The 17,449-nt window shown below is 48.9% G+C and overlaps 2 long non-coding RNA genes across 3 annotated transcripts; one reads left to right on the forward strand and one right to left on the reverse strand.

Moving 5' to 3' along the window:
* Positions 1-6,910: 6,910 nt before the first annotated feature.
* On the reverse strand, positions 6,911-8,721 carry LOC121023241 (uncharacterized). The gene is made up of 3 exons (XR_005787317.1): positions 8,626-8,721; positions 8,162-8,331; positions 6,911-7,653 (listed from the first exon to the last, which is right to left on the reverse strand). It is a non-coding gene; the product is annotated as an uncharacterized LOC121023241 (long non-coding RNA).
* A 507-nt stretch (positions 8,722-9,228) lies between these two features.
* On the forward strand, positions 9,229-15,508 carry LOC121023221 (uncharacterized). 2 transcript variants are annotated; one of them, XR_005787299.1, is made up of 3 exons: positions 9,229-10,109; positions 14,034-14,089; positions 15,107-15,508. It is a non-coding gene; the product is annotated as an uncharacterized LOC121023221 (long non-coding RNA). The 2 variants fall into 2 exon arrangements; XR_005787298.1 differs by lacking the exons at positions 14,034-14,089; positions 15,107-15,508 and adding exons at positions 10,848-11,268; positions 11,382-11,586.
* Positions 15,509-17,449: the final 1,941 nt, after the last annotated feature.

Here is a 17,449-nt window from a genome sequence, read left to right on the forward strand (position 1 = left end):
CCCCCCCCCCCCCCCAGGAAAGGCTGTTTCTGGGCCCCAGGGAAGCAGGTCGGGCAGCTGGAGGACAATGGTCCTCCTGCCCAGGAGCCACTAGGCTGCATCCAGTTCTCCGCGGACTCCCTTATGTTATTAAATATATTAATGTTTATTGGTTTTCTTAATCCAGCAGTAATGAGAATTCATTTTCGAAAACTTAGAAAATGTAGATAAGCAGAAGGAAGGAAATTTAAATATTCCATATTGTCATCAATTTAGTATGGAGACTTCCAGTGTTTTTCTATAAATGTGTATATATATATTTATATTTCTATATTAATAATATGGAATATTATTATAATATTATTCAGTATGGAGACTTCCAGTGTTTTTCTATAAATGTGTATATATATATTTATATTTATATAAATACACATATATGTATATATTCTTATACTTTGGATAACATTTATAACTTGCTCGTCATTTAACAATATATCGTGAATATTGTTCATGTCATTGAATATTTTCCTGCAGCATTTCAAAGTGGATGGACATACCATCATGTATTGAACCAACTTTCTACCGTTGGACTATTAGGCTTTTCTATCAAAGACAACCCCGTGATGAGGCCCTTGGCATTGTGATTGTCACATGGGTCCACTAGTTTTTCCTTTGGATAATTCTAAAAGGGGACAAAGGGGACGTGTGAGTTAAGACATTTAATAACTTATTATCAACATACCTTCTATCCCCAGTTTGGGAGAAACTTACCTTCACCTTTCTAACACTTGATATTTAAAAATTTAAAAACCCCTTGCTAAATTGACAAACAGAAGAAAGTCGTATTGGGTTTGGTTGCATTTTTTTTTTTTTTTTTTGGTTTTTGAGTATTGGTGAGGTTGTACATGACGACATGTTTATGAGCCCTTTTGTGAATTGACTCCTTTCCTCTTTACACCACGACATTGGTGTTTTGGGATTGTTCCAGCCCTTTGGAACAGGAGGAAAGGATCCGGGTTTTATTAGTCTTTGAAATGTAAACATGCACAAACCCTCCCAGGGTAGTTAATTACCTCCCAAGTCTTGCTCTCATTCCCTCAGCCTCTGACCCCGGCTGCCCCGATCGATGTTCAGAATCACCGACAGATTCACACCCACCAGGACCGAGTGCAAACCTTACCAGTTTGGAACTGTGATCTTTTAAATAATAGGAATGGAGAATGAACTCGGATCAATAAAACAGGGACTCATGAAAGGCCTTAAAGGCAAGAAATAGCCATCTGCTCTGAACAGACATTTGGGTTGTTTCCAGTTTTTTGTTGTGGCAAATAAACTTGCTATAAATGCTCAGGTATCTGGTGGGCACATACACCTATTTTGCTTGGGGTATTTACGTAGGACTGATGGGTCAGAGGGCTGGTCTATATTTAGCTTTAGTAGCTAATGTTAAACAGTTTCCAGACAAAACAAAACAAAACAAAACAGAAAAACACCCGAACTTACACTCCAATCAAACAGTGGGTGAGAATTTTACATGCTTTAAAGTTTCACTGACTTTTGATATTTTCGGATTTCTAATTTTATTTATAAGGCTTCATATTTCTTTTAATAAGCTCATGTGGTGTCACATATAATTTATATTTTTACTTTGTTCATTTTCCTTCTTTTTATTTTTTTAAAGTTTATTTTTGAGACAGAGAGAGCACACACACACACACGCACACACACACACATATGCGTGAGTGGGGGAGGGGCAGAGAGCGAGGGAGACACAGAATCCGAAGCAGGCTCCAGGCTCTGAGCTGTCAGCACAGAGTCTGATGCGGGGCTTGAACCCATGAGCCGTGAGATCATGACCTGACCCAAAGTCGGAAGCATGGGATCATGACCTGAGCCAAAGTCAGACGCTTAACCGACTGAGCCACCCAGGCGCCCCTACTTTGTCCATTTTCATTTAGTTCAGTTTTAACATAGATTTATAATCTCTCTGATCTACGGAGACAACATTTTGTAGAACCACCCTACTGTCAAGATTTTATACAACATTTTCTAATAAAAAATTCTGTGTATATTCCCTTTACGATAATTTGCTCCCCTTTATGTACTATCTATAAATCAAGACTGACTTGGGCTCATATCCTGGCCACACAACTAATTGGCTGTGTGACCCTGGGCAAGTTACTTAATCTCTCAGAACTTTGGGTTCCCCACCTGTGGAGTAGGAGTAATAAAACCCGTCTCTTTGGCTTGTTGGGACGATAAACGAGATAGCATATGTAAAGTGTCTAACATGTAATACATACTCAGTAAATATTAGTTTCCTTCTGTGCTGGAGGCAAAGACATCAGGTGCCTCTTAAGGACTCTTGCCTCATTGGTTCACAAAGCTATTAAAAATAGGCATGGCCTTACTTAGCTTCCAAATGTACCTGGCTGGTTGGCAAGAAACCCAAACCATTAAGCATTGCCTTGACTTCACTGCACTCTTGCTTTACGCTGCACCCCAGACGAATCTAAACCCCCTGTGCGACGTTTCTGATCTTGCTTCAGGACAGGAATAACTCGATATAAAACCCGATCTTTTGATGCTCAGAGAGTCATCGGACAAAATAGTGATCTTGCAGCTGTGATTGTGAGAGACTTCCACAGGTTTGTGGGTTGGAATACTCTCTCTCTCTCTTTTTTTTTTTTTGCCACATTTTGTGCACATTCCTTCAGCGCTTGACATTTACGTCTATCTTCTAGAGGAGAGGGCGGCTGGCTCCCCAGTTTAGCCAGCACGTTGCCGAGTAGATTGGAAGAGGGGGCCACTCTATATTCTGGAGCCAACTTCATGCCCACTGACTGGAGATCCATCCATCTCTGTTGCCAGGTGAAGGTGCTGGCTCCCAATCCACTTGACCCCTGATCCTACTTCTTTGCAAACACTTTAAAAATGGACGGCTATGCAATGGAGGATGAAAAATTCAGGATGCTCAAAAATGCTGATGACTGCCAGAGAAAGGGCAGCTTATCTGACGATGGGCGCCTTGGAAATGCTCAACACTTCCCTTCTTGTGTTGAGCCCTCCCTCCCAGCAGTGCAGGCTAAGAGGGACCGACATCAAGAAGGTGCCGGCTTGCTTAGTAAGAAGTCATTGTCCATCAAGGGTTCAAATACCGACTCAATAGAAAAAAGGAACCCTTTTTCTTCCCAAGGTTAAGCACTGTGCCATTTGGAACAAGGAATCCCAGTGGAGAGAAGGATTTAGTTTCTTTCTGGAAGCCATTTAGGAACATCCAGTACTGTAACTGAAGCCCATTAAATAGTCCCGGATAAGACACATCCTTCTTAGTCTCTTTGGAAGGCACTCCTGGTCTCCGCCATCATGGCTGTCACCTGAGTTTCCAACCCCCTTCTCTCCCCTGAGCTATGGTGTCAGGTCTCTCGTGGCCCCAATCCAGTACTCGTTGGGGCGCTCGTGAAAACATCCCAAGATGAATTAATCATCTTACTTCCCCTGCTGGGATTCCTTCTCGTTTCTCTTATTTCCATGAATGGTACCACCATTTTCTTGGGCAATTCTTCCCACCCTGCTCAAAAACAGGTGTGATTTATTGCTTTAGGTGAAGTGCTTCTGTCACGGTACCTGTAGGTGAAGCTCCAATATGCATTCATTTCTTCTTTCACAGCAATAGGATTTTCACCAGGGTTGTCCAGGATCAAGACTCCATTTTTATCTATCTATCTATCTATCTATCTATTCATTTATTTGTGACCAGCAGTGGAGGGGCAGAGAGAGAGGGGGGCAGCAGATCTGAAGCAGGCTCTGTGCTGACAGCAGAGAGCCCGAGGTGGGGCTCGAACCCATGAACCGTGAGATCACGCCCTCACCCGCAATCAGATGTTTAACTGACGGCGCCAGCCAGGCGCCCCTCGAGTTTCATTTAGATTCCTTTGGCCCTGGGTGTGGACATACTAAGGTGTGGCCAAAGGGCTGTGCAACGTCGAGGTCATACCCTTAAAGGGAAGGAGAGTGATTTCCTTCTACCCCTTCCTCCATCCTGCTGCCTAGACTATGGAGGGGGTGGAGCAGGCCAGCTGGGAGAACGCCAGGAAGGACACCACCTTAAGGATGACAGAGCGACTGGAAAGGAGAAACCTGGTCTTAGACACAGGAGGCTGCCGTACAAGCCTTGGGCTCTCACATGTGCAAACTATTACGGGAGAGAGAAATCAATGTCTGCTTTAAGTCCCGATTGTTTTGGGTCTCTGTTAGAACGCTTGAAATGTATCCCAATGAAAACAGCCACCAGCGAGGCCCCGTTGCCCCCAAGCTCTGCCTCAGAGCTCAGTCAACTCCTAAGATCCGGCTGATTTGAAGGCAGGATTTGGATGCTAACAATAGTGGCGGCTGGGGGAGCTTTGATAGGAAGTCCCCCCGTGTTAGTTAGAAATACAGAGGCTCAAAGTCTCCACATCGTCTTTACTTCTCCTTCTGTCTTCTATAGTCACCCGGACCCTGAAATCTTTCCTCTTCTGATGTCACTCTTAACACTCCCCGCTCCTTTCTGTCTCCAGTTCTGCAGGGCTTTGGGTTTAGGTGACATTAGCGGCTTCCTAGAATTTTTCTCTTTCTTCTTTCTGTGTTCCCCCTCCTTTCTCTCTCTCTATTTTTAAAATGTGTATTTATTTATTTAAAGAGAGGGAGAGACGGAGAGAGATCGGGGGAGGGGCAGAGAGAGAGAGAGAGAGAGAGAGAGAGAGAGAATCCCAAGCAGGCTCCATGCTGTCAGCACAGAGGCCAACGTCCCCTTTCTGTATTTTGATACTAGATTAATCTTTGTAAAATAGTTGTTCCAGTATTTTGATTTCCCTCCATAGATGTCTAATGACCCCTATATTATTTATAAGCTTCTCTGACCTCATCTGCCATCTGCCTTAAGTGAACTTTCCTCACCTACTGGGTTAGTGACCACCGTCCTCAGAAACCTGTTTGCTCCGTTTCTTCATGACTTTGCTCATAGGGCCTCCTGAGTGTGGTGCCTTTTCCTTTTGCTTTTCCTCTCCAAAGTTGGCTCAGCCCCCACAAGGAGGAGGCCTTGACCTCTGCTTTGTCTGAAGTTCCCATTCCTCCTGCAGCTGGTCGTTTAATTATTCTTGGTATGATGTGTCTCTTGCGAATTCCCCTAGTTCTCAGAGCTGTCAGAACTTTGGGGTTGCCGATGATTCAGACGTTTTTTCACTCCAACTAGATTATAAACTCAAACAGTCTTAATCCGACCCCCTTTCTTCCAAGGTGCCCTCCCCCCACCACTGCTTTGATCGTATTAGAATAAAACGCAAGGTGAAAGTCCACTGGGGGCAATCGAGTTGCCACAGCACTTATTCACTCTGAATGTTTTACGCCTTCACTTTCAGGCCATTTTAGGGGGGGCGCCCCCCGTGCCCTTTGAAGTAAATCACAACCCTCGCTTCCTGTTTGGAGTTCGGAGGAGAACAGTGCCGTGACGGCTCCCCGTACATAAAGGGAGTAGGAGAGCACCCCGGCCAAGATCACAGGCTCCTTGAGTTGAATCAACAGATGACCGTCGATCCCTGGTCTCCCTGTGTCAGAAACGGAATCCCTCTGACAGAAGCAGCAGGACAGGAAAGGCCACAGAGGCAATCTGGGCGATTTATCTGTGTCAGGGTGGATTTCTTTCTCTAGAAGAGCCTGGCTAAACTCAGGGACGACTTCTAATTCCAACACAGTGGCAACACAGTGGGAGCATAATAAATGCTTACTGGCTGTCTGCCCACTGAAAGAATGGCTCCCGGTACCCTTAGCGGTGGGCTGGAGCTCTGATCTCAGGGACGAAATCACCCACAACTTTCTCTTTTCCTTGTCGTATTTGCTTCCTGAAGCCTTTCTCCAATTTCTAGCCAGCCTGGCTTTCATTTCCTGTCTCCTTTCTGCTTCTACCTGCTTTGTGTTTCGTGTGCTTGACTATAGCTACCATTTGGAGAGCAAGCTACTGCGGTACCCTCAAAAATAATAAGGCTTTCCAGTGTGCTGTGGTTTTTATTATTATTATTATTATTATTATTATTTTGCAAGAGGCAGTAGACTTCAAAGGTTTGGGCTAGCATTTAAAAGCAGGGTAGGGGGGCGCCTGGGTGGCGCAGTCGGTTAAGCGTCCGGCTTCAGCCAGGTCACGATCTCGCGGTCCGGGAGTTCGAGCCCCGCGTCGGGCTCTGGGCTGATGGCTCAGAGCCTGGAGCCTGTTTCTGATTCTGTGTCTCCCTCTCTCTCTGCCCCTCCCCCATTCATGCTCTGTCTCTCTCTGTCCCAAAAATAAATAAACGTTTGAAAAAAAAAATAAAAAAAAAATAAATAAAAAAAAATATAAAAGCAGGGTAGGGGCGCCTGGGTGGCGCCTGGGTGGCTCAGTCGGTTAAGCGTCCAACTTTGGCTCAGGTCATGATCTAAGAGTCTGTGAGTTCGAGCCCCGTGTCCAGCTCTGTGCTGACAGCTCGGAGCCTGGAGCCTGCTTCAGATTCTGTGTCTCCCCCTCTCTCTGCCCCTCCCCTGCTCGTGTTCTGTCTCTCTCTGTCTCAAAAATAAATAAGAACATTAAAAAGATTTTCTTTTTTAAATAATAAAAAAAAATAAAAGTGGGGTGGAAATAATGGGCATTCAGATGCCTCGGGCAACTGGAAAACACCTCTAGCCTAGCAAGATGTAAGTGGTGTGGTAGAATGTGTTTAGAAAATGAACTTAGGGTGGCGGCTGGGTGGCTCAGTCGTGAGTTCGAGCCCCGCGTCGGGCTCTGTGCTGACAGCTCGGAGCCTGGAGCCTGCTTTGGAGTCTGTGTCTCCCTCTCCCTCTGCCCCTCCTCCCTTCTCACTCTGTCTCTCTAGCTCAAAAATAAATAAAAACATTAAAAAAGGAAAAAGAAAATGAACTTAGGTATCTTAGTAATTTCGCATTTATTTTGTTGGTGGGAGCAGGTGTTTGCTTTGCAGCTTCGCAATAATACCAGGTAAGGGTGAGTCATAACATCAATAAGGTTTTTTGTTTTTGTTTCTGTTTTCTAACGTTGGCAATGTTTTTCAGACAAGGGAGCTTCCAAGTCAGCGAAAAGAAAGTCACTGCTCTGCTGTTTATCTGATTGAGCAGAGGGCCTGAGAGCCCCAGGAGCTGGGAGGGAGTACGGTTTGGAGCAGGTTGGGGAGGACGGGGAACTGTAGGACCCACTGTGGGGACAGGAGAGCAGCGTGCGGGGCCCCGGAAGCCCTTGACTGGTCAAAGTGCCTGTGGGGCTGTCGCTGTGATTTAAAGCTCTGAGAATATAAATTAGCAGGAGGTAGGTGGAGGGTGGATGGTGTCATTCTAGCCCCGAAAGGCCTTCATAAATCAGTGACAGCGGAGCTCCAGCCAACTCCCTTCCAGCTGGTTGCCGGAGGCCCTCCTTCCCAGTCTGCTCAGACAAGTGGAAAGAAGGGACTCCTGAGTGGGTGGGATGCCGCAGCGTGGCCCGCCCTGCCCCTACCTGGGGGATCCGAGCGCCTGGGTTTTCTCTGGAGCTGTAGGCTTTGACGTCGAAACCTCAGAATCCTTGCTCCAGTGGTCGGATTCAGATGCCGGCCTTGGGAGGGATTTGCCTTTGACAGTGGTGGCGATGACGGAGTCTTTAATGAAACAAATTCTGCCCTGTTGGAGAAACACAACGGAGCTCTCTCCCAACGGTGGACAAGAATGGTCTGTTCCTGCCTTCGAGCCTTTGTGCTTTGTTAACAGAACGTCCCTGGCACATCTGTGCTCCAGCGTGCTGCTAAAAGCTTAGCTCTGTCCTCGCACAATACTGGGGGACGCTGTCAGAAGGTCAGCTTAAGTCCCTCATCTAAAGGCGGAGGGAAGCGCTAAAACCCTGCCAAGATCCCGGGGACGTTTCCAGTTTTAAGGTTTAAACTCATTCCCCGCAGCCGGCCTCCCACTTCCACGCCAGCCCACCAACTCCTCCCTCTCGCGAGGGTAGAGTTCTGGGGGTCCAGGGTGTCTTGGGCGCCCGTCTGTGAAGCAAGAGCACCCAGCCAGGGACACCAGGCGCCACGTTCTTTCTCTTTAGTCTCAGTTCTGAGCTCCAGCAGGCTTAGTATTTACGGAAGAACCAAGTATCGCACTGAGGTCAGCTGTGGTCACCTCTGCCCCCTGCACTCACTTCCCTCTCCTGGTAAGCAAGTAGGGCGCGACGTCACCTCTTTAGTAGAAAACAAGGGAGTGGGGGAAGCACGACCTCTAAACGGCTCGTAAGAACTGGGGAATAAGATTCAGATGTCTGTCTGCACCTCGGCCAATGTGCCTTCTTTTCTTCCCGGGAATGCCAAATCCCTGTAAGGAACCATGAGCGGTAACTTACTATATTGCCATTGCCCTGGGCTAGGGTTCCAGGCACCTAGGCTTGCCCCCTTTGTCTCTGTGGGCTGCTCCGCTCAGGGGGTGAGTTGATCTTTTCACGGTGCAGGGGCAGAGTGTCTATTTCTGGGAGGGGAAGTGTATGGGGCTCCCTCTTCACTGTGGCCAACGTGAACCACCTTAACTTTTGGATTCACAAATGCTCTGTTGTTTGTTTGCTTGTTACCAGCGATATAAGAATAAAGAAGGAGCAACAGAGAGACCGAATACCTGGAGACACTGTTTCTGTACACACAGGAGGGCAGAATTTACTTGTTCCTGAAGCATAAAATCTGTCTCCCACAGGGCTTTTGCCTTAAAAAAAAAAAAAAAAAAGTTTGTTTATTTTGAGAGAGAGAGAGAGCAAGTGCGAGCTGGGGAGGGGTCGAGGGAGAGGGAGAATCCCAAACAAGCTCTGTGCTGTCAGCACAAAGCCGATCGCGGGCCCTGATCCAACGAACTGTGAGATGGTGACCTGGGCAGAAATCGAGAATTGGACGCTTCACCAACTAGGCCGGCCAGGCACCTGGGGCTTTTGCTTTGTGTATCTGCCCTTGCTCTGCTACTTTGCGGCTGTGTGGCCTTGTACGGATTACTTTACGTCTCTGTGCCCCATTTTCCGCATCCGATAAAATTAATCATAATATTATCTCATAGGATTGCTGTGAAGACTAAATGAGATAACAACGGGAAGGCTCTTAGAACAGTGGTGGGCACACAGTAAGGGCTCAAACATGTAAACATTTGCCGTAGGTCTATGTATGGCTTTTGTGATTTTTCTTTTAGTCAAGCATCAGCTCTCATTTCTCGTCTTTTCTTTGTGTTTGGATTCAGGCCGTGCGAGCGCAATCTGCCTGCCTTGGAGATCCCTCTATCCGAAAGATCAGTTCCATTTCCGGGACCACCCTCTCAGGATTCCTCTGGGAACCCAGCCGCCGGGCACCGCTCCCCGCTTTCCTCTGGGCTCCAGAATGACCTACGCCAAGCACAGAGCAGTCCCCAGCATGGCTGCCGCGTTCCGGTTTCTTTGTCAATGTGAAGCGTCCTTGTTGCCGGTCGCGTTGCCATCCCAACGCCCTTTCTGTGCTCTCGGAGTGGCCAGCAGGGGGAGCTACGCGGCCGTTTCCGAGCCCCAGGCGGGGCTTTGTGACCGGCCAGGGCTTCTCCTAAGGAGTCCTAAGGACAGTACCTGTGGATCTTAACGTTAGGGAAGATAGAAACCGTCCTGGGCATGGCATGGAGATTCACTGGGTACTTCTGCAGATAGAACCTTAGGAGTCAGAAAGCTGGATGTTCTAGCTGTCGAGAGCTTTGCCGTCAGACATCCCTCTGATGAGATTTCTTAGTTACCTTACCTCCAGCGAGTGGCTTAAACTCTTCCAGGCACGGTTTCTTCATACGAAAAACTGGAGAATCCAAGCTGCCCTCAGGGGGATGCTGGAAGAGTCTCTGTGTGGCTAATAGAGATCTCAGCCACGGAGGCATTCGGGGAATGCGAGGTATCATCGCTCAGTGAAGGCTGAGCCAATTTCGAAGCACCCCGACCAGAATTCTCTCTCTCGGCTCTTTTCTCTCTCCTGGCCCGATGGCCTCCTTTTCTCTCCCTTCAGCTCTGCATTCTCTCCCTGCCTTTCCTGCCTGTAGCTGAGGCCTGGAACCCACGCCGTGGACCTCATCCTGGGCGGCGTCTATCCTCCCCGTTCCTGGATACCTGGGTAGGTGTGAGCAGGGCTACTCCAGGGTCTGGGAGCCTGGTGGTAGTGGTGGTGGCTGTGATGACGGGCACGGCCCCAGCTGGGCCTGAGGACGTCGGGTTTCTAAGGGTCCAGCCCTCAGCTTCACTTTTTTTTTTAAATTAAATATAATTTATTGTCAAATTGGTTTCCATTTCAACACCCAGTGCCCATCCCCACAGGTGCCCTCCTCAATGGCCGTCACCCACTTCCCCTCTCCCCCACCCCCCATCAACCCTCAGTTTGTTTCAGTATTTAACAGCCTCTTCTGGTGTGCCGCCCTCCCTCTCTGCAACTTGTTTTTCCCCCTCCGCGCCCCCCCCCCCCCCCCCCCGTCTTCTATGAAGTTTCTTAGGATCCGCATATGAGTGAAAACATATGGTATCTGTCTTTCTCTGCCTGACTTATTTCATTTAGCATAACCCTCTCCAGTTCCATCCACGTTGCTACAAAAGGCCATATTTCATTCTTTCTCATTGCCAAGTAGTATTCCACTGTGTATATAAACCACAATTTCTGTATCCATTCATCCGTTGATGGACATTTAGGCTCTTTCCATCATTTGGCTATTGTTGAAAGTGCTGCTATAAACATTGGGGTATGAGTCCCCTACGCATCAGCACTCCTGTATCCCTTGGGTAAATTCCTAGCAGTGCTGTTGCTGGGTCATAGGCTAGCTCTATTTTTAATGTTTTGAGGAGCCTCCACACTGTTTTCCAGAGCGGCTGCACCAGTTTGCATTCCCACCAACAGCGCAAGAGGGTTCCCGTTTCTCCGCATCCTCGCCAGCATCTAGCGTCTCCTGATTTGTTCATTTCACAGCCTCACCTCCACTTGGGCACCTGTTCAGGTCTGGGTTGACCCGGGTAGTTTGGGTTGGGGCACATGTGGAAGTCTCCATGCATTCTGTCCTCCGAATCTCAAACGACGCTGCCTTTGTTCTGCAACTGGAGGGCCGGTCTCAATGCTCTCTGTCCTCAGGGATAGGTTTCCTTTGTTTCCATTTGAAACGCCGCGTCTCTTAGTGGACGGATAAAAGCCCTGTGCGTGGAATGACTAACTTGTTTTGGCCCTGGAAGTCCTATGTCCCTGCAAAACCGTCAGTCCCAGGTGGGGCCGGCCACCCCGTGGGACAGAGCATGTAAGTGGTCTCAGGTGGGGTAGCCCTGCAAGAGAGCTCTGTGGCCGTAAGAGTCCCAGGGAAGACAGTTTCGCTCAAGAAAAAAAAAATGTGCCATTTCCTCCCACCACCAGAATCGATGTTGGCCGCACGCAGACATTTCTCGCAGCACCTGATGAATGGGGGATGCGGGCCAAGCTGCTGTCTTCCAGAATTTGGCAGTGAGAGGGGTCAAAGGCGGACCTCAATCCAAAAGAAGACACCTTGAGGGGCGCCTGGGTGGCTCAGTCAGTTGAGCGTCCGACTTCGGCTCAGGTCATGATCTCGCACTTCGTGAGTTCGAGCCCCGCATCGGGCTCCGTGCTGACAGCTCGGAGCCTGGAGCCTGCTTCGGATTCTGTGTCTCTCTCTCTCTCTCTGCCCCTCCCCCGCTCATGCTCTGTCTCTCTCTGTCTCTCAAAACGAATAAACGTTAAAAAAAATTTTTTTTTTTTTTCAAAAGAGGACACCTTGGGGGCGCCTGGGTGGCTAGGTCGGTTAAAGCGTCCTACTTCAGCCAGGTCACGATCTCGCGGTCCGTGAGTTCGAGCCCCGCGTCAGGCTCTGGGCTGATGGCTCGGAGCCTGGAGCCTGTTTCCGATTCTGTGTCTCCCTCTCTCTCTGCCCCTCCCCCGTTCATGCTCTGTCTCTCTCTGTCCCAAAAAAAAAAAAAAAAAAAAAATTTAAAAAAAAATTAAAAAAAAAAAAAGAGGACACCTTGGAATGGCCACCTGCCTCTGTCCAGCAGCCCCTTGTCCAGGAGCCCTCAGGAGCGGGGCACTGGAGCCTTGGCCCCGGGACCCCCGAGGCAAGGCTGCAGCAAGCCCTTCTGGAGAGCGACTCCCGGACCTTTGCCTCTAATTGGCCCCCATTTCTGCACACAGCCATTTCCTCTGCCTGCGGCACAACTCATAAAAAGCCAGGCTTTCTTCCATACCTTTGAAAAGTTCAAAGGAGCCCATATCCTAGGGAGATTTGGCAGCACAGGCACCTGGATCTGAGGGGACTGAGGGCTCTGGGCCGCTCCCCCCCCCCCCCCCCCGCCTTTTACTGCTTGTCAGTGTCAGTGTCCCAGGCTCCAGGGGAAGGGAGGCCCAAACCCACCGTGGCCAGCTCTGCTCTGTTTTATGGGATCAGGCTGTGCTCTTTAACCCTGCCCTGCATTTTGCAGCGGGAGCCCTCGTGGCCACGGAGCAGGTCGCGGAACAGATGTCAAGCCCATCCTAGAGCAAGCGCGTGATAAAGCCAAACTCACTGCTGGTGAGTCGGTCAGCCCTGCTCCGTTCAGAGGCTGCCTCCACGGCTTTGCTCCCATCATGCTTCTGCTCTTTTGTGGGGACCCTTTGTTGCAGTTGGGGGGTGGAGCACGGGCGAGCTTATCTGAGCCCAAGGTGCGGAGGTGTTCAGATTAGCATAGGGTTTGCAGGCTCTCAGGCATAGCTTTTTGGCATTAACTGAACTTGGTTTTTCCCCACTATCCAAATTGGTGATTTTTATGCGGCACCCTCTTAGACACTTACCCTCAACTTCAGACCAACGGTTTCGAGGGGAAAATGAAACGGCTTTGTGCTCTCTATCCCGACTGGCGTCCCTTACGAGGTGTTCAAGAAATGCTTGCTAATTGCACGAATCAAGGCGGCTTATGGAACAGGAACCTGGGATCTTGAAGGGGAGCCTGGTTTTGTTACTTACAGGTGTCTAGACAGAGGATGGGGCTAGATCGGAAGGGGAAAATTTTTATCTACTTTCCTCCCCGCAATGATCTTCGCTCTTTGACTACCCATCAAACCCACTGGTGGAGGAATACGGTGCACTTATTCAGTTGCACTCCCGTGTACGGCGGAAGGCTCGCCAGAACCTTCTGCGTGCCCTGCACCCTACCTTTTGTCCCTCAAGATGCCAATCACCTCAGGATGGCTCAGTTTGCCGGAGATCCAGAACCCAGGCCCTCTGGGTTTTCCTTTCCTCCGGTGTTTGACTGAACCCCTCCTGGAGCCCCAGTGGGCAAGTGCGTGGCATCTGTGTCCACATGATTCGTGGCACCTTGGGCTGGAATGTCTGCCTGTTGTGCCACATCTAGATCGTTGAGGGTGAGGGTGAGAGTTGAGCCCTCCCTTGCCCCCAACACACACACGTACACACACACGCGCGAAGACACAAACATCCACCTACTCTCACCTCTCCCCACCGCCTCCCCGGGGTTGAGTCGGGCTAAGAGAGAAGACAGGACATTTTTATCTGTATTTAATCACCACATTCTCTCGCACAATTACTCTGTGGGATTCTTCCCATGTATGTGGACCAACTGCTCCACGTTGAAAGAGTTTGAGGCAGCAATACCTCTGACGGCTTTCGTAGGTTATTTGTTTGCGTCTCAGACTCCTCTCCTAAATCCTGCTAGGGCACACGTCCCCCCAGCTCCACCCAGGTTATGAATGTCATTGCTGAGCTCTGCGTAACGAGGTTTGAGTTCGGTTTGTCTGGCGACACTTCTGGATGTAATCTGTTCCGTGCAATGAGTCACCAAGGTCAGCATCTCCCCGCGAGGGAGGTTTCTGTGTGGGTCTGGCTTGTTCTCCTGACCAGCCTCTATCACTTCTGAGTGCTGTGAGCTTGGAATTACTGTGACACCTGCCCCTTGGCCCTCCAGCTACTTGGACATACTTTGGCCTGTCTATCAGGACTCGTTTTGAAAAGCGAGTGGGATAGTATAGTAAAACGTCTGATACAGCTTTTCTCACCCGCAGCTGTGACCCACTGGTGACATAAATTTGATGGGTTGTGACCAGCGTTAAAAAAATAAGTAAGTAAAAAATAGAACATATAGTGGTTTTTCTTTGTGCTGATGAAAATGCTAGATGTTCCAAGATTAGTTTGTGGGATGACTGCCCAGCTCGGGAAATATACTAAGACCTCTTGAGGTGTATACTTGAAATGGGTGAATTTTGTGCTACGTAAATCATATAGCAATAAAACGATTTATAAAAAAAAAAAAAAAGATTGGGGCGCCTGGGTGGCTCAGTCAGTTAAGCGTCCGACTTCGGCTCAGGTCATGATCTCACGGTCCGTGAGTTCGAGTCCCGCGTCAGGCTCTGGGCTGATGGCTCGGAGCCTGGAGCCTGTTTCCAATTCTGTGTCTCCCTCTCTCTCTGCCCCTCCCCCGTTCATGCTCTGTCTCTCTCTGTCCCAAAAATAAATAAATGTTGAAAAAAAATTTTTTTAAATAAAAGATCTAGGAAGCAGTACAACTCTGGGCGCCTGGGTGGCTCAGTCGGTTGAGCATCCAACTTCGGCTCAGGTCATGATCTCACAGTTCGTAAGTTCGAGCCCCGCGTTGGGATCTGTGCTGACAGCTCAGAGCCTGGAGCCTGCTTCGGATTCTGTGTCTCCCTCTCTCTCTGTCCCTCCCCCACTCATGCTCATTCTCTCGGTCTCTCTCTCAAAAATAAATAAACATTAAAAAATTTTTTAATAAAAAAAAAGATCAGGAACCCTGAAAAAAAAACCCATCAAGCTGTATGTTTGAGATCTGTGTGCTTTATTGTGGTATGCTAGACCTCAATTAAAAATTAAATATAAACAATGGCATAGAAAAGATCAGAGTACCTCACATGTAGAAGGGCAAGCATGAGTTTTATGAAATACATGTGTCAATGTGTGTGTGTGTTTGTGCACTCGTGCGTGCATTGGGCTACGGTAAGATGTGCTTCCTCCTGTGGATTGTTGCGTAAAATGTTTAAAGCCTAAATGTGTGGCATAGATCGGTCCAGTGAAAGTAGGCATTTAACAATGGTTATGTATCCCCTTCCTTCTTTTCTAGAAACCCAAATTGTGCCCATGTTCAGTCACGGACCTTAGAGTGTGACCTGTTTCTGCCCCAGAGAGCAGAAATTCTGCCTAGCTAGAGAAGCCCCCCTCTTCTGTGTGCACGCGCGCGCGCACGCGCGCGCACACACACGCACACACACACACACTCAATTAAGTCAAGCTGTCTTTTCCAGTTAAATAAACATCACACTCCTGGAAGGAAGAACAAATAGCTGGTCTCTCCCCAAAGAAAATGTGCCTCTGGGCTTCTGGTTTGGAAGGTTTTGTAATGTTTACTTTTCAGTGTTCTCTACTTGACTCTTTCTCTCTTTCATTTGGTTTTCAATACCGCGCGGTTTAAATGAGCTGTCTTAGCGCTGTGACCCCTGGTGGGGGGTTGCTCTGACAGGCACGTGGCTCCCCCGGCCCCTTCCTCCCTCAGAAGTGTGAGTGGTGGAGCTTGTGTCCGGAACCTGGAGATACAGAAGCATGGCTGTTGTGTGGGTGGGCGCGGGGCGGGGGTCTCAGCCACTGCCGCCACCAAGACACGTGTGGACTGCTGTGCCATCCGGGTAAATCGACTAGGTCGTCCAGTCCCCGGTGACCTCATGAAGAGGACCAATTTGCAGGTAGCCCTCTGTTGACTCTGTTTCACCGAGGATGGAAAGAGAGGGTTTCCGTTGCCTTTGGACAATTCTGTTTCTTTTGGTTGGTTGCTCGCGTGACACCTTCCATGACCACTGAGGGGGCTGACACAGATGGGCTGGATGGAGAGACCAAGTTGGGAATGACAGGATGGCAGCTTCTGTTGGCACATTGGCGGGGGGGGGGGGGCCCCCGAAATCGGGGAAATCAGGGAATTATTAGAATTTACTCTGGTTTTGGGGCGCCTGGGTGGCGCAGTCGGTTAAGTGTCCGGCTTCAGCCAGGTCACGATCTCGCGGTCCGTGAGTTCGAGCCCCGCGTCGGGCTCTGGGCTGATGGCTCAGAGCCTGGAGCCTGTTTCCGATTCTGTGTCTCCCTCTCTCTCTGCCCCTCCCCCGTTCATGCTCTGTCTCTGTCTCAAAAATAAATAAACGTTGAAAAAAAAATTAAAAAAAAAAAAAAAGAATTTACTCTGGTTTTGTGAGGCCTGGCTTCAAATTCCATGTCGCGTTATAGAGCAAGATGACTACTGATTTGTGCAATTTACAACTGGCTCGGGAGAGAGGGTTAGTGTCTGTAATTAGCTATGACGAGAAGGCCACGTCAACTCTTTCAGGCGCTTGGGATGCCTGAGTGCCCAGAGCCAGGGTGGATATTTTTATTATTTTTACTTCTTATCTTCTGGTTGTCTTTTGTTTCCCACCAAGTAGATGATCTATGGTGGGTGGTGGGTGGTGGATGGTCAGGGGCGGACAGGGGTGGACATTAGTGGCCGGATCCCAGACCTTGAGGTCCGCCTACCCACTGAGAATCCCGGCCTTGCCACTTATTTGCAGCATATCTTTGTGCTTCGGTTGCTGCCTCAGAAAAATAATAGCACCTCATTCATGGGATTTTATTTTTGTGGTAAAAGATATATATATGTATATATAATTTACCCTCTTAATTATTATTATTAAAATTTTTTTAACGTTTATTTATTTTTGAGAGAGAAAGCACGAGTGGGGGAGGGGCAGAGAGAGACACACACACACAGAATCCGAAGCAGGCTCCAGGCTCTGAACTGTCAGCACGGAGCCCGAGGCGGGGCTTGAACCCACAAACCGTGAGATCACGACCTGAGCTGACGTCAGCCACTCAACGGACTGAGCCACCCGGGCGCCCCGATTGTTATTATTTTTTTTTTTAATTTTTTTTTTTAACGTTTATTTATTTATTTTTTGGGACAGAGAGAGACAGAGCATGAATGGGGGAGGGGCAGAGAGAGAGGGAGACACAGAATCGGAAACAGGCTCCAGGCTCTGAGCCATCCGCCCAGAGCCTGATGCGGGGCTCGAACCCACAAACCGTGAGATCACGACCTGAGCTGACGTCAGCCACTCAACCGACTGAGCCACCCGGGCGCCCCGATTGTTATTTTTAAACGTTTATTTGTTTCTGAGGGCGGGGAGGGGCAGAGAGAGAGAGAGGGAGACCGAGGATCTAACGCGGGCTCTGCGCCGACAGCAGAGGGCCCCGTCACGAACCCTGAGCTCGAGACTTGAGCTGAAGGTGGAAGCTTGACCAACCGAGACACCCAGGCGCCCCATCATCTTAATGATTTTTAAGCGTCCTGTTAAATACACTCACACTGTTGTCCTACCTTCCCTAACGTCCACCTCTAGAACTCTTTTCATCTTGCAAAACTGAGACCCTGTCCCTCTGAAACACC

This window comes from Herpailurus yagouaroundi, unplaced genomic scaffold, assembly GCF_014898765.1.
Source record: "Herpailurus yagouaroundi ecotype Mexico unplaced genomic scaffold, PumYag 530, whole genome shotgun sequence".
In the NCBI taxonomy this organism is placed as follows: domain Eukaryota; kingdom Metazoa; phylum Chordata; class Mammalia; order Carnivora; family Felidae; genus Herpailurus; species Herpailurus yagouaroundi.